The 13903-nt window shown below is 41.8% G+C and overlaps 26 non-coding genes across 26 annotated transcripts; all 26 read left to right on the forward strand.

Moving 5' to 3' along the window:
* Positions 1–50: 50 nt before the first annotated feature.
* trnas-aga (transfer RNA serine (anticodon AGA)) lies at positions 51–132 on the forward strand. Its single transcript has one exon. It is a non-coding gene; the product is annotated as a tRNA-Ser (tRNA).
* Positions 133–766: 634 nt separating this feature from the next.
* On the forward strand, positions 767–849 carry trnal-cag (transfer RNA leucine (anticodon CAG)). Its single transcript has one exon. It is a non-coding gene; the product is annotated as a tRNA-Leu (tRNA).
* Positions 850–1120: 271 nt separating this feature from the next.
* On the forward strand, positions 1121–1202 carry trnas-aga (transfer RNA serine (anticodon AGA)). The gene has a single exon. It is a non-coding gene; the product is annotated as a tRNA-Ser (tRNA).
* Positions 1203–1835: 633 nt separating this feature from the next.
* On the forward strand, positions 1836–1918 carry trnal-cag (transfer RNA leucine (anticodon CAG)). The gene has a single exon. It is a non-coding gene; the product is annotated as a tRNA-Leu (tRNA).
* Positions 1919–2189: 271 nt separating this feature from the next.
* trnas-aga (transfer RNA serine (anticodon AGA)) lies at positions 2190–2271 on the forward strand. The gene has a single exon. It is a non-coding gene; the product is annotated as a tRNA-Ser (tRNA).
* Positions 2272–2904: 633 nt separating this feature from the next.
* trnal-cag (transfer RNA leucine (anticodon CAG)) lies at positions 2905–2987 on the forward strand. The gene has a single exon. It is a non-coding gene; the product is annotated as a tRNA-Leu (tRNA).
* A 271-nt stretch (positions 2988–3258) lies between these two features.
* trnas-aga (transfer RNA serine (anticodon AGA)) lies at positions 3259–3340 on the forward strand. The gene has a single exon. It is a non-coding gene; the product is annotated as a tRNA-Ser (tRNA).
* Positions 3341–3973: 633 nt separating this feature from the next.
* On the forward strand, positions 3974–4056 carry trnal-cag (transfer RNA leucine (anticodon CAG)). Its single transcript has one exon. It is a non-coding gene; the product is annotated as a tRNA-Leu (tRNA).
* A 271-nt stretch (positions 4057–4327) lies between these two features.
* Positions 4328–4409, forward strand: trnas-aga (transfer RNA serine (anticodon AGA)). The gene has a single exon. It is a non-coding gene; the product is annotated as a tRNA-Ser (tRNA).
* A 633-nt stretch (positions 4410–5042) lies between these two features.
* trnal-cag (transfer RNA leucine (anticodon CAG)) lies at positions 5043–5125 on the forward strand. Its single transcript has one exon. It is a non-coding gene; the product is annotated as a tRNA-Leu (tRNA).
* A 271-nt stretch (positions 5126–5396) lies between these two features.
* trnas-aga (transfer RNA serine (anticodon AGA)) lies at positions 5397–5478 on the forward strand. Its single transcript has one exon. It is a non-coding gene; the product is annotated as a tRNA-Ser (tRNA).
* A 633-nt stretch (positions 5479–6111) lies between these two features.
* trnal-cag (transfer RNA leucine (anticodon CAG)) lies at positions 6112–6194 on the forward strand. Its single transcript has one exon. It is a non-coding gene; the product is annotated as a tRNA-Leu (tRNA).
* Positions 6195–6465: 271 nt separating this feature from the next.
* trnas-aga (transfer RNA serine (anticodon AGA)) lies at positions 6466–6547 on the forward strand. Its single transcript has one exon. It is a non-coding gene; the product is annotated as a tRNA-Ser (tRNA).
* Positions 6548–7180: 633 nt separating this feature from the next.
* trnal-cag (transfer RNA leucine (anticodon CAG)) lies at positions 7181–7263 on the forward strand. Its single transcript has one exon. It is a non-coding gene; the product is annotated as a tRNA-Leu (tRNA).
* A 271-nt stretch (positions 7264–7534) lies between these two features.
* On the forward strand, positions 7535–7616 carry trnas-aga (transfer RNA serine (anticodon AGA)). The gene has a single exon. It is a non-coding gene; the product is annotated as a tRNA-Ser (tRNA).
* Positions 7617–8249: 633 nt separating this feature from the next.
* trnal-cag (transfer RNA leucine (anticodon CAG)) lies at positions 8250–8332 on the forward strand. Its single transcript has one exon. It is a non-coding gene; the product is annotated as a tRNA-Leu (tRNA).
* Positions 8333–8603: 271 nt separating this feature from the next.
* trnas-aga (transfer RNA serine (anticodon AGA)) lies at positions 8604–8685 on the forward strand. The gene has a single exon. It is a non-coding gene; the product is annotated as a tRNA-Ser (tRNA).
* A 633-nt stretch (positions 8686–9318) lies between these two features.
* trnal-cag (transfer RNA leucine (anticodon CAG)) lies at positions 9319–9401 on the forward strand. The gene has a single exon. It is a non-coding gene; the product is annotated as a tRNA-Leu (tRNA).
* A 271-nt stretch (positions 9402–9672) lies between these two features.
* trnas-aga (transfer RNA serine (anticodon AGA)) lies at positions 9673–9754 on the forward strand. The gene has a single exon. It is a non-coding gene; the product is annotated as a tRNA-Ser (tRNA).
* A 633-nt stretch (positions 9755–10387) lies between these two features.
* trnal-cag (transfer RNA leucine (anticodon CAG)) lies at positions 10388–10470 on the forward strand. The gene has a single exon. It is a non-coding gene; the product is annotated as a tRNA-Leu (tRNA).
* A 271-nt stretch (positions 10471–10741) lies between these two features.
* Positions 10742–10823, forward strand: trnas-aga (transfer RNA serine (anticodon AGA)). Its single transcript has one exon. It is a non-coding gene; the product is annotated as a tRNA-Ser (tRNA).
* Positions 10824–11456: 633 nt separating this feature from the next.
* Positions 11457–11539, forward strand: trnal-cag (transfer RNA leucine (anticodon CAG)). Its single transcript has one exon. It is a non-coding gene; the product is annotated as a tRNA-Leu (tRNA).
* Positions 11540–11810: 271 nt separating this feature from the next.
* On the forward strand, positions 11811–11892 carry trnas-aga (transfer RNA serine (anticodon AGA)). Its single transcript has one exon. It is a non-coding gene; the product is annotated as a tRNA-Ser (tRNA).
* Positions 11893–12525: 633 nt separating this feature from the next.
* trnal-cag (transfer RNA leucine (anticodon CAG)) lies at positions 12526–12608 on the forward strand. The gene has a single exon. It is a non-coding gene; the product is annotated as a tRNA-Leu (tRNA).
* Positions 12609–12879: 271 nt separating this feature from the next.
* On the forward strand, positions 12880–12961 carry trnas-aga (transfer RNA serine (anticodon AGA)). Its single transcript has one exon. It is a non-coding gene; the product is annotated as a tRNA-Ser (tRNA).
* A 633-nt stretch (positions 12962–13594) lies between these two features.
* trnal-cag (transfer RNA leucine (anticodon CAG)) lies at positions 13595–13677 on the forward strand. Its single transcript has one exon. It is a non-coding gene; the product is annotated as a tRNA-Leu (tRNA).
* Positions 13678–13903: the final 226 nt, after the last annotated feature.

Here is a 13903-nt window from a genome sequence, read left to right on the forward strand (position 1 = left end):
ATCACTTTCTGTAGGCTATGCCTGGTGGCCCATTCACTGCTGACAAGACTGTTGTCGTGGCCGAGTGGTTAAGGCGATGGACTAGAAATCCATTAGGATCTTCCTGCGCAGGTTCGAATCCTGCCGACAACGAAATTGAATTTTCTTGACCCCTCCGGAGGTTGAAGTTTAGTCGTGTTTCTTATACCAATCATATCCTCTCAGATCTCCACAAGTACATAGGGATTAGTTGTCCATTTGGGATAGGATCCCACCTCACACCTTTACACACCTGGTTATCCATCCTTCTAGCTCTATAGGACCACAGTAGCATAGGTTACAGGTTTGTAGTCAAGCCACAGATTTCAGGTGAGATCCCATGATACACTCAACAATACAACAACACGATTCTCATGAATAACCATGAAGCCATTTTCTAAGATTTCCCCCATTTTGACATGTGGACCTGTTGTCACTCTTACCCTGACGGATAGCTCCAGACACTTTTTTGGTCCTATCTGAGGCATTTTATCATTTATATCAGAATGGCCATATTCTGAGGCCAGTTTAGCGTTCATTCAATGACGATTTACTACTCTTTTCCATTGAAGGCCATATTGAGGTTAAATCAATGACTGGAGTTTTTCATTGATAAAAACAAATGACTATTGAAAGTGCAAGTCGGTATCGTGCATACATTTACTGGTCTCTGTGGTGATTGCGTTGCTGTGCCTATTTCTACTTTTACCCCATACTCTTTAACCCGATACCCAGGTACTGTGCTGTAGTCAGGATGGCCGAGCGGTCTAAGGCGCTGCGTTCAGGTCGCAGTCTCCCATGGAGGCGTGGGTTCAAATCCCACTTCTGACAGTTGTTTAGTGCCTCTCAGGAGTCATGCTGCTTAGCAGTAATAATAAGATGATGAAATAACAATTTATAATAAACACTCTCAAATGAAAACCTTCTGGAGCTGACCAAAGATCAAGGAAATTAGAAAACAGCTGTACTTAATAATGAATGAGGGGAACAATTCATTTTATTGCATTATAATGAGTTAATGAGTTACTGCATTGTCTTTCAGTTGTAAAATTATCACTTTCTGTAGGCTATGCCTGGTGGCCCATTCACTGCTGACAAGACTGTTGTCGTGGCCGAGTGGTTAAGGCGATGGACTAGAAATCCATTAGGATCTTCCTGCGCAGGTTCGAATCCTGCCGACAACGAAATTGAATTTTCTTGACCCCTCCGGAGGTTGAAGTTTAGTCGTGTTTCTTATACCAATCATATCCTCTCAGATCTCCACAAGTACATAGGGATTAGTTGTCCATTTGGGATAGGATCCCACCTCACACCTTTACACACCTGGTTATCCATCCTTCTAGCTTTATAGACCACAGTAGCATAGGTTACAGGTTTGTAGTCAAGCCACAGATTTCAGGTGAGATCCCATGATACACTCAACAATACAACAACACGATTCTCATGAATAACCATGAAGCCATTTTCTAAGATTTCCCCCATTTTGACATGTGGACCTGTTGTCACTCTTACCCTGACGGATAGCTCCAGACACTTTTTTGGTCCTATCTGAGGCATTTTATCATTTATATCAGAATGGCCATATTCTGAGGCCAGTTTAGCGTTCATTCAATGACGATTTACTACTCTTTTCCATTGAAGGCCATATTGAGGTTAAATCAATGACTGGAGTTTTTCATTGATAAAAACAAATGACTATTGAAAGTGCAAGTCGGTATCGTGCATACATTTACTGGTCTCTGTGGTGATTGCGTTGCTGTGCCTATTTCTACTTTTACCCCATACTCTTTAACCCGATACCCAGGTACTGTGCTGTAGTCAGGATGGCCGAGCGGTCTAAGGCGCTGCGTTCAGGTCGCAGTCTCCCATGGAGGCGTGGGTTCAAATCCCACTTCTGACAGTTGTTTAGTGCCTCTCAGGAGTCATGCTGCTTAGCAGTAATAATAAGATGATGAAATAACAATTTATAATAAACACTCTCAAATGAAAACCTTCTGGAGCTGACCAAAGATCAAGGAAATTAGAAAACAGCTGTACTTAATAATGAATGAGGGGAACAATTCGTTTTATTGCATTATAATGAGTTAATGAGTTACTGCATTGTCTTTCAGTTGTAAAATTATCACTTTCTGTAGGCTATGCCTGGTGGCCCATTCACTGCTGACAAGACTGTTGTCGTGGCCGAGTGGTTAAGGCGATGGACTAGAAATCCATTAGGATCTTCCTGCGCAGGTTCGAATCCTGCCGACAACGAAATTGAATTTTCTTGACCCCTCCGGAGGTTGAAGTTTAGTCGTGTTTCTTATACCAATCATATCCTCTCAGATCTCCACAAGTACATAGGGATTAGTTGTCCATTTGGGATAGGATCCCACCTCACACCTTTACACACCTGGTTATCCATCCTTCTAGCTTTATAGACCACAGTAGCATAGGTTACAGGTTTGTAGTCAAGCCACAGATTTCAGGTGAGATCCCATGATACACTCAACAATACAACAACACGATTCTCATGAATAACCATGAAGCCATTTTCTAAGATTTCCCCCATTTTGACATGTGGACCTGTTGTCACTCTTACCCTGACGGATAGCTCCAGACACTTTTTTGGTCCTATCTGAGGCATTTTATCATTTATATCAGAATGGCCATATTCTGAGGCCAGTTTAGCGTTCATTCAATGACGATTTACTACTCTTTTCCATTGAAGGCCATATTGAGGTTAAATCAATGACTGGAGTTTTTCATTGATAAAAACAAATGACTATTGAAAGTGCAAGTCGGTATCGTGCATACATTTACTGGTCTCTGTGGTGATTGCGTTGCTGTGCCTATTTCTACTTTTACCCCATACTCTTTAACCCGATACCCAGGTACTGTGCTGTAGTCAGGATGGCCGAGCGGTCTAAGGCGCTGCGTTCAGGTCGCAGTCTCCCATGGAGGCGTGGGTTCAAATCCCACTTCTGACAGTTGTTTAGTGCCTCTCAGGAGTCATGCTGCTTAGCAGTAATAATAAGATGATGAAATAACAATTTATAATAAACACTCTCAAATGAAAACCTTCTGGAGCTGACCAAAGATCAAGGAAATTAGAAAACAGCTGTACTTAATAATGAATGAGGGGAACAATTCATTTTATTGCATTATAATGAGTTAATGAGTTACTGCATTGTCTTTCAGTTGTAAAATTATCACTTTCTGTAGGCTATGCCTGGTGGCCCATTCACTGCTGACAAGACTGTTGTCGTGGCCGAGTGGTTAAGGCGATGGACTAGAAATCCATTAGGATCTTCCTGCGCAGGTTCGAATCCTGCCGACAACGAAATTGAATTTTCTTGACCCCTCCGGAGGTTGAAGTTTAGTCGTGTTTCTTATACCAATCATATCCTCTCAGATCTCCACAAGTACATAGGGATTAGTTGTCCATTTGGGATAGGATCCCACCTCACACCTTTACACACCTGGTTATCCATCCTTCTAGCTCTATAGGACCACAGTAGCATAGGTTACAGGTTTGTAGTCAAGCCACAGATTTCAGGTGAGATCCCATGATACACTCAACAATACAACAACACGATTCTCATGAATAACCATGAAGCCATTTTCTAAGATTTCCCCCATTTTGACATGTGGACCTGTTGTCACTCTTACCCTGACGGATAGCTCCAGACACTTTTTGGTCCTATCTGAGGCATTTTATCATTTATATCAGAATGGCCATATTCTGAGGCCAGTTTAGCGTTCATTCAATGACGATTTACTACTCTTTTCCATTGAAGGCCATATTGAGGTTAAATCAATGACTGGAGTTTTTCATTGATAAAAACAAATGACTATTGAAAGTGCAAGTCGGTATCGTGCATACATTTACTGGTCTCTGTGGTGATTGCGTTGCTGTGCCTATTTCTACTTTTACCCCATACTCTTTAACCCGATACCCAGGTACTGTGCTGTAGTCAGGATGGCCGAGCGGTCTAAGGCGCTGCGTTCAGGTCGCAGTCTCCCATGGAGGCGTGGGTTCAAATCCCACTTCTGACAGTTGTTTAGTGCCTCTCAGGAGTCATGCTGCTTAGCAGTAATAATAAGATGATGAAATAACAATTTATAATAAACACTCTCAAATGAAAACCTTCTGGAGCTGACCAAAGATCAAGGAAATTAGAAAACAGCTGTACTTAATAATGAATGAGGGGAACAATTCATTTTATTGCATTATAATGAGTTAATGAGTTACTGCATTGTCTTTCAGTTGTAAAATTATCACTTTCTGTAGGCTATGCCTGGTGGCCCATTCACTGCTGACAAGACTGTTGTCGTGGCCGAGTGGTTAAGGCGATGGACTAGAAATCCATTAGGATCTTCCTGCGCAGGTTCGAATCCTGCCGACAACGAAATTGAATTTTCTTGACCCCTCCGGAGGTTGAAGTTTAGTCGTGTTTCTTATACCAATCATATCCTCTCAGATCTCCACAAGTACATAGGGATTAGTTGTCCATTTGGGATAGGATCCCACCTCACACCTTTACACACCTGGTTATCCATCCTTCTAGCTCTATAGGCCACAGTAGCATAGGTTACAGGTTTGTAGTCAAGCCACAGATTTCAGGTGAGATCCCATGATACACTCAACAATACAACAACACGATTCTCATGAATAACCATGAAGCCATTTTCTAAGATTTCCCCCATTTTGACATGTGGACCTGTTGTCACTCTTACCCTGACGGATAGCTCCAGACACTTTTTTGGTCCTATCTGAGGCATTTTATCATTTATATCAGAATGGCCATATTCTGAGGCCAGTTTAGCGTTCATTCAATGACGATTTACTACTCTTTTCCATTGAAGGCCATATTGAGGTTAAATCAATGACTGGAGTTTTTCATTGATAAAAACAAATGACTATTGAAAGTGCAAGTCGGTATCGTGCATACATTTACTGGTCTCTGTGGTGATTGCGTTGCTGTGCCTATTTCTACTTTTACCCCATACTCTTTAACCCGATACCCAGGTACTGTGCTGTAGTCAGGATGGCCGAGCGGTCTAAGGCGCTGCGTTCAGGTCGCAGTCTCCCATGGAGGCGTGGGTTCAAATCCCACTTCTGACAGTTGTTTAGTGCCTCTCAGGAGTCATGCTGCTTAGCAGTAATAATAAGATGATGAAATAACAATTTATAATAAACACTCTCAAATGAAAACCTTCTGGAGCTGACCAAAGATCAAGGAAATTAGAAAACAGCTGTACTTAATAATGAATGAGGGGAACAATTCATTTTATTGCATTATAATGAGTTAATGAGTTACTGCATTGTCTTTCAGTTGTAAAATTATCACTTTCTGTAGGCTATGCCTGGTGGCCCATTCACTGCTGACAAGACTGTTGTCGTGGCCGAGTGGTTAAGGCGATGGACTAGAAATCCATTAGGATCTTCCTGCGCAGGTTCGAATCCTGCCGACAACGAAATTGAATTTTCTTGACCCCTCCGGAGGTTGAAGTTTAGTCGTGTTTCTTATACCAATCATATCCTCTCAGATCTCCACAAGTACATAGGGATTAGTTGTCCATTTGGGATAGGATCCCACCTCACACCTTTACACACCTGGTTATCCATCCTTCTAGCTCTATAGGCCACAGTAGCATAGGTTACAGGTTTGTAGTCAAGCCACAGATTTCAGGTGAGATCCCATGATACACTCAACAATACAACAACACGATTCTCATGAATAACCATGAAGCCATTTTCTAAGATTTCCCCCATTTTGACATGTGGACCTGTTGTCACTCTTACCCTGACGGATAGCTCCAGACACTTTTTTGGTCCTATCTGAGGCATTTTATCATTTATATCAGAATGGCCATATTCTGAGGCCAGTTTAGCGTTCATTCAATGACGATTTACTACTCTTTTCCATTGAAGGCCATATTGAGGTTAAATCAATGACTGGAGTTTTTCATTGATAAAAACAAATGACTATTGAAAGTGCAAGTCGGTATCGTGCATACATTTACTGGTCTCTGTGGTGATTGCGTTGCTGTGCCTATTTCTACTTTTACCCCATACTCTTTAACCCGATACCCAGGTACTGTGCTGTAGTCAGGATGGCCGAGCGGTCTAAGGCGCTGCGTTCAGGTCGCAGTCTCCCATGGAGGCGTGGGTTCAAATCCCACTTCTGACAGTTGTTTAGTGCCTCTCAGGAGTCATGCTGCTTAGCAGTAATAATAAGATGATGAAATAACAATTTATAATAAACACTCTCAAATGAAAACCTTCTGGAGCTGACCAAAGATCAAGGAAATTAGAAAACAGCTGTACTTAATAATGAATGAGGGGAACAATTCATTTTATTGCATTATAATGAGTTAATGAGTTACTGCATTGTCTTTCAGTTGTAAAATTATCACTTTCTGTAGGCTATGCCTGGTGGCCCATTCACTGCTGACAAGACTGTTGTCGTGGCCGAGTGGTTAAGGCGATGGACTAGAAATCCATTAGGATCTTCCTGCGCAGGTTCGAATCCTGCCGACAACGAAATTGAATTTTCTTGACCCCTCCGGAGGTTGAAGTTTAGTCGTGTTTCTTATACCAATCATATCCTCTCAGATCTCCACAAGTACATAGGGATTAGTTGTCCATTTGGGATAGGATCCCACCTCACACCTTTACACACCTGGTTATCCATCCTTCTAGCTCTATAGGCCACAGTAGCATAGGTTACAGGTTTGTAGTCAAGCCACAGATTTCAGGTGAGATCCCATGATACACTCAACAATACAACAACACGATTCTCATGAATAACCATGAAGCCATTTTCTAAGATTTCCCCCATTTTGACATGTGGACCTGTTGTCACTCTTACCCTGACGGATAGCTCCAGACACTTTTTTGGTCCTATCTGAGGCATTTTATCATTTATATCAGAATGGCCATATTCTGAGGCCAGTTTAGCGTTCATTCAATGACGATTTACTACTCTTTTCCATTGAAGGCCATATTGAGGTTAAATCAATGACTGGAGTTTTTCATTGATAAAAACAAATGACTATTGAAAGTGCAAGTCGGTATCGTGCATACATTTACTGGTCTCTGTGGTGATTGCGTTGCTGTGCCTATTTCTACTTTTACCCCATACTCTTTAACCCGATACCCAGGTACTGTGCTGTAGTCAGGATGGCCGAGCGGTCTAAGGCGCTGCGTTCAGGTCGCAGTCTCCCATGGAGGCGTGGGTTCAAATCCCACTTCTGACAGTTGTTTAGTGCCTCTCAGGAGTCATGCTGCTTAGCAGTAATAATAAGATGATGAAATAACAATTTATAATAAACACTCTCAAATGAAAACCTTCTGGAGCTGACCAAAGATCAAGGAAATTAGAAAACAGCTGTACTTAATAATGAATGAGGGGAACAATTCATTTTATTGCATTATAATGAGTTAATGAGTTACTGCATTGTCTTTCAGTTGTAAAATTATCACTTTCTGTAGGCTATGCCTGGTGGCCCATTCACTGCTGACAAGACTGTTGTCGTGGCCGAGTGGTTAAGGCGATGGACTAGAAATCCATTAGGATCTTCCTGCGCAGGTTCGAATCCTGCCGACAACGAAATTGAATTTTCTTGACCCCTCCGGAGGTTGAAGTTTAGTCGTGTTTCTTATACCAATCATATCCTCTCAGATCTCCACAAGTACATAGGGATTAGTTGTCCATTTGGGATAGGATCCCACCTCACACCTTTACACACCTGGTTATCCATCCTTCTAGCTCTATAGGCCACAGTAGCATAGGTTACAGGTTTGTAGTCAAGCCACAGATTTCAGGTGAGATCCCATGATACACTCAACAATACAACAACACGATTCTCATGAATAACCATGAAGCCATTTTCTAAGATTTCCCCCATTTTGACATGTGGACCTGTTGTCACTCTTACCCTGACGGATAGCTCCAGACACTTTTTTGGTCCTATCTGAGGCATTTTATCATTTATATCAGAATGGCCATATTCTGAGGCCAGTTTAGCGTTCATTCAATGACGATTTACTACTCTTTTCCATTGAAGGCCATATTGAGGTTAAATCAATGACTGGAGTTTTTCATTGATAAAAACAAATGACTATTGAAAGTGCAAGTCGGTATCGTGCATACATTTACTGGTCTCTGTGGTGATTGCGTTGCTGTGCCTATTTCTACTTTTACCCCATACTCTTTAACCCGATACCCAGGTACTGTGCTGTAGTCAGGATGGCCGAGCGGTCTAAGGCGCTGCGTTCAGGTCGCAGTCTCCCATGGAGGCGTGGGTTCAAATCCCACTTCTGACAGTTGTTTAGTGCCTCTCAGGAGTCATGCTGCTTAGCAGTAATAATAAGATGATGAAATAACAATTTATAATAAACACTCTCAAATGAAAACCTTCTGGAGCTGACCAAAGATCAAGGAAATTAGAAAACAGCTGTACTTAATAATGAATGAGGGGAACAATTCATTTTATTGCATTATAATGAGTTAATGAGTTACTGCATTGTCTTTCAGTTGTAAAATTATCACTTTCTGTAGGCTATGCCTGGTGGCCCATTCACTGCTGACAAGACTGTTGTCGTGGCCGAGTGGTTAAGGCGATGGACTAGAAATCCATTAGGATCTTCCTGCGCAGGTTCGAATCCTGCCGACAACGAAATTGAATTTTCTTGACCCCTCCGGAGGTTGAAGTTTAGTCGTGTTTCTTATACCAATCATATCCTCTCAGATCTCCACAAGTACATAGGGATTAGTTGTCCATTTGGGATAGGATCCCACCTCACACCTTTACACACCTGGTTATCCATCCTTCTAGCTCTATAGGCCACAGTAGCATAGGTTACAGGTTTGTAGTCAAGCCACAGATTTCAGGTGAGATCCCATGATACACTCAACAATACAACAACACGATTCTCATGAATAACCATGAAGCCATTTTCTAAGATTTCCCCCATTTTGACATGTGGACCTGTTGTCACTCTTACCCTGACGGATAGCTCCAGACACTTTTTTGGTCCTATCTGAGGCATTTTATCATTTATATCAGAATGGCCATATTCTGAGGCCAGTTTAGCGTTCATTCAATGACGATTTACTACTCTTTTCCATTGAAGGCCATATTGAGGTTAAATCAATGACTGGAGTTTTTCATTGATAAAAACAAATGACTATTGAAAGTGCAAGTCGGTATCGTGCATACATTTACTGGTCTCTGTGGTGATTGCGTTGCTGTGCCTATTTCTACTTTTACCCCATACTCTTTAACCCGATACCCAGGTACTGTGCTGTAGTCAGGATGGCCGAGCGGTCTAAGGCGCTGCGTTCAGGTCGCAGTCTCCCATGGAGGCGTGGGTTCAAATCCCACTTCTGACAGTTGTTTAGTGCCTCTCAGGAGTCATGCTGCTTAGCAGTAATAATAAGATGATGAAATAACAATTTATAATAAACACTCTCAAATGAAAACCTTCTGGAGCTGACCAAAGATCAAGGAAATTAGAAAACAGCTGTACTTAATAATGAATGAGGGGAACAATTCATTTTATTGCATTATAATGAGTTAATGAGTTACTGCATTGTCTTTCAGTTGTAAAATTATCACTTTCTGTAGGCTATGCCTGGTGGCCCATTCACTGCTGACAAGACTGTTGTCGTGGCCGAGTGGTTAAGGCGATGGACTAGAAATCCATTAGGATCTTCCTGCGCAGGTTCGAATCCTGCCGACAACGAAATTGAATTTTCTTGACCCCTCCGGAGGTTGAAGTTTAGTCGTGTTTCTTATACCAATCATATCCTCTCAGATCTCCACAAGTACATAGGGATTAGTTGTCCATTTGGGATAGGATCCCACCTCACACCTTTACACACCTGGTTATCCATCCTTCTAGCTCTATAGGCCACAGTAGCATAGGTTACAGGTTTGTAGTCAAGCCACAGATTTCAGGTGAGATCCCATGATACACTCAACAATACAACAACACGATTCTCATGAATAACCATGAAGCCATTTTCTAAGATTTCCCCCATTTTGACATGTGGACCTGTTGTCACTCTTACCCTGACGGATAGCTCCAGACACTTTTTTGGTCCTATCTGAGGCATTTTATCATTTATATCAGAATGGCCATATTCTGAGGCCAGTTTAGCGTTCATTCAATGACGATTTACTACTCTTTTCCATTGAAGGCCATATTGAGGTTAAATCAATGACTGGAGTTTTTCATTGATAAAAACAAATGACTATTGAAAGTGCAAGTCGGTATCGTGCATACATTTACTGGTCTCTGTGGTGATTGCGTTGCTGTGCCTATTTCTACTTTTACCCCATACTCTTTAACCCGATACCCAGGTACTGTGCTGTAGTCAGGATGGCCGAGCGGTCTAAGGCGCTGCGTTCAGGTCGCAGTCTCCCATGGAGGCGTGGGTTCAAATCCCACTTCTGACAGTTGTTTAGTGCCTCTCAGGAGTCATGCTGCTTAGCAGTAATAATAAGATGATGAAATAACAATTTATAATAAACACTCTCAAATGAAAACCTTCTGGAGCTGACCAAAGATCAAGGAAATTAGAAAACAGCTGTACTTAATAATGAATGAGGGGAACAATTCATTTTATTGCATTATAATGAGTTAATGAGTTACTGCATTGTCTTTCAGTTGTAAAATTATCACTTTCTGTAGGCTATGCCTGGTGGCCCATTCACTGCTGACAAGACTGTTGTCGTGGCCGAGTGGTTAAGGCGATGGACTAGAAATCCATTAGGATCTTCCTGCGCAGGTTCGAATCCTGCCGACAACGAAATTGAATTTTCTTGACCCCTCCGGAGGTTGAAGTTTAGTCGTGTTTCTTATACCAATCATATCCTCTCAGATCTCCACAAGTACATAGGGATTAGTTGTCCATTTGGGATAGGATCCCACCTCACACCTTTACACACCTGGTTATCCATCCTTCTAGCTCTATAGGCCACAGTAGCATAGGTTACAGGTTTGTAGTCAAGCCACAGATTTCAGGTGAGATCCCATGATACACTCAACAATACAACAACACGATTCTCATGAATAACCATGAAGCCATTTTCTAAGATTTCCCCCATTTTGACATGTGGACCTGTTGTCACTCTTACCCTGACGGATAGCTCCAGACACTTTTTTGGTCCTATCTGAGGCATTTTATCATTTATATCAGAATGGCCATATTCTGAGGCCAGTTTAGCGTTCATTCAATGACGATTTACTACTCTTTTCCATTGAAGGCCATATTGAGGTTAAATCAATGACTGGAGTTTTTCATTGATAAAAACAAATGACTATTGAAAGTGCAAGTCGGTATCGTGCATACATTTACTGGTCTCTGTGGTGATTGCGTTGCTGTGCCTATTTCTACTTTTACCCCATACTCTTTAACCCGATACCCAGGTACTGTGCTGTAGTCAGGATGGCCGAGCGGTCTAAGGCGCTGCGTTCAGGTCGCAGTCTCCCATGGAGGCGTGGGTTCAAATCCCACTTCTGACAGTTGTTTAGTGCCTCTCAGGAGTCATGCTGCTTAGCAGTAATAATAAGATGATGAAATAACAATTTATAATAAACACTCTCAAATGAAAACCTTCTGGAGCTGACCAAAGATCAAGGAAATTAGAAAACAGCTGTACTTAATAATGAATGAGGGGAACAATTCATTTTATTGCATTATAATGAGTTAATGAGTTACTGCATTGTCTTTCAGTTGTAAAATTATCACTTTCTGTAGGCTATGCCTGGTGGCCCATTCACTGCTGACAAGACTGTTGTCGTGGCCGAGTGGTTAAGGCGATGGACTAGAAATCCATTAGGATCTTCCTGCGCAGGTTCGAATCCTGCCGACAACGAAATTGAATTTTCTTGACCCCTCCGGAGGTTGAAGTTTAGTCGTGTTTCTTATACCAATCATATCCTCTCAGATCTCCACAAGTACATAGGGATTAGTTGTCCATTTGGGATAGGATCCCACCTCACACCTTTACACACCTGGTTATCCATCCTTCTAGCTCTATAGGCCACAGTAGCATAGGTTACAGGTTTGTAGTCAAGCCACAGATTTCAGGTGAGATCCCATGATACACTCAACAATACAACAACACGATTCTCATGAATAACCATGAAGCCATTTTCTAAGATTTCCCCCATTTTGACATGTGGACCTGTTGTCACTCTTACCCTGACGGATAGCTCCAGACACTTTTTTGGTCCTATCTGAGGCATTTTATCATTTATATCAGAATGGCCATATTCTGAGGCCAGTTTAGCGTTCATTCAATGACGATTTACTACTCTTTTCCATTGAAGGCCATATTGAGGTTAAATCAATGACTGGAGTTTTTCATTGATAAAAACAAATGACTATTGAAAGTGCAAGTCGGTATCGTGCATACATTTACTGGTCTCTGTGGTGATTGCGTTGCTGTGCCTATTTCTACTTTTACCCCATACTCTTTAACCCGATACCCAGGTACTGTGCTGTAGTCAGGATGGCCGAGCGGTCTAAGGCGCTGCGTTCAGGTCGCAGTCTCCCATGGAGGCGTGGGTTCAAATCCCACTTCTGACAGTTGTTTAGTGCCTCTCAGGAGTCATGCTGCTTAGCAGTAATAATAAGATGATGAAATAACAATTTATAATAAACACTCTCAAATGAAAACCTTCTGGAGCTGACCAAAGATCAAGGAAATTAGAAAACAGCTGTACTTAATAATGAATGAGGGGAACAATTCATTTTATTGCATTATAATGAGTTAATGAGTTACTGCATTGTCTTTCAGTTGTAAAATTATCACTTTCTGTAGGCTATGCCTGGTGGCCCATTCACTGCTGACAAGACTGTTGTCGTGGCCGAGTGGTTAAGGCGATGGACTAGAAATCCATTAGGATCTTCCTGCGCAGGTTCGAATCCTGCCGACAACGAAATTGAATTTTCTTGACCCCTCCGGAGGTTGAAGTTTAGTCGTGTTTCTTATACCAATCATATCCTCTCAGATCTCCACAAGTACATAGGGATTAGTTGTCCATTTGGGATAGGATCCCACCTCACACCTTTACACACCTGGTTATCCATCCTTCTAGCTCTATAGGCCACAGTAGCATAGGTTACAGGTTTGTAGTCAAGCCACAGATTTCAGGTGAGATCCCATGATACACTCAACAATACAACAACACGATTCTCATGAATAACCATGAAGCCATTTTCTAAGATTTCCCCCATTTTGACATGTGGACCTGTTGTCACTCTTACCCTGACGGATAGCTCCAGACACTTTTTTGGTCCTATCTGAGGCATTTTATCATTTATATCAGAATGGCCATATTCTGAGGCCAGTTTAGCGTTCATTCAATGACGATTTACTACTCTTTTCCATTGAAGGCCATATTGAGGTTAAATCAATGACTGGAGTTTTTCATTGATAAAAACAAATGACTATTGAAAGTGCAAGTCGGTATCGTGCATACATTTACTGGTCTCTGTGGTGATTGCGTTGCTGTGCCTATTTCTACTTTTACCCCATACTCTTTAACCCGATACCCAGGTACTGTGCTGTAGTCAGGATGGCCGAGCGGTCTAAGGCGCTGCGTTCAGGTCGCAGTCTCCCATGGAGGCGTGGGTTCAAATCCCACTTCTGACAGTTGTTTAGTGCCTCTCAGGAGTCATGCTGCTTAGCAGTAATAATAAGATGATGAAATAACAATTTATAATAAACACTCTCAAATGAAAACCTTCTGGAGCTGACCAAAGATCAAGGAAATTAGAAAACAGCTGTACTTAATAATGAATGAGGGGAACAATTCATTTTATTGCATTATAATGAGTTAATGAGTTACTGCATTGTCTTTCAGTTGTAAAATTATCAC

Source organism: Oncorhynchus kisutch, unplaced genomic scaffold (genome assembly GCF_002021735.2).
Source record: "Oncorhynchus kisutch isolate 150728-3 unplaced genomic scaffold, Okis_V2 scaffold828, whole genome shotgun sequence".
Lineage (NCBI taxonomy): Eukaryota > Metazoa > Chordata > Actinopteri > Salmoniformes > Salmonidae > Oncorhynchus > Oncorhynchus kisutch.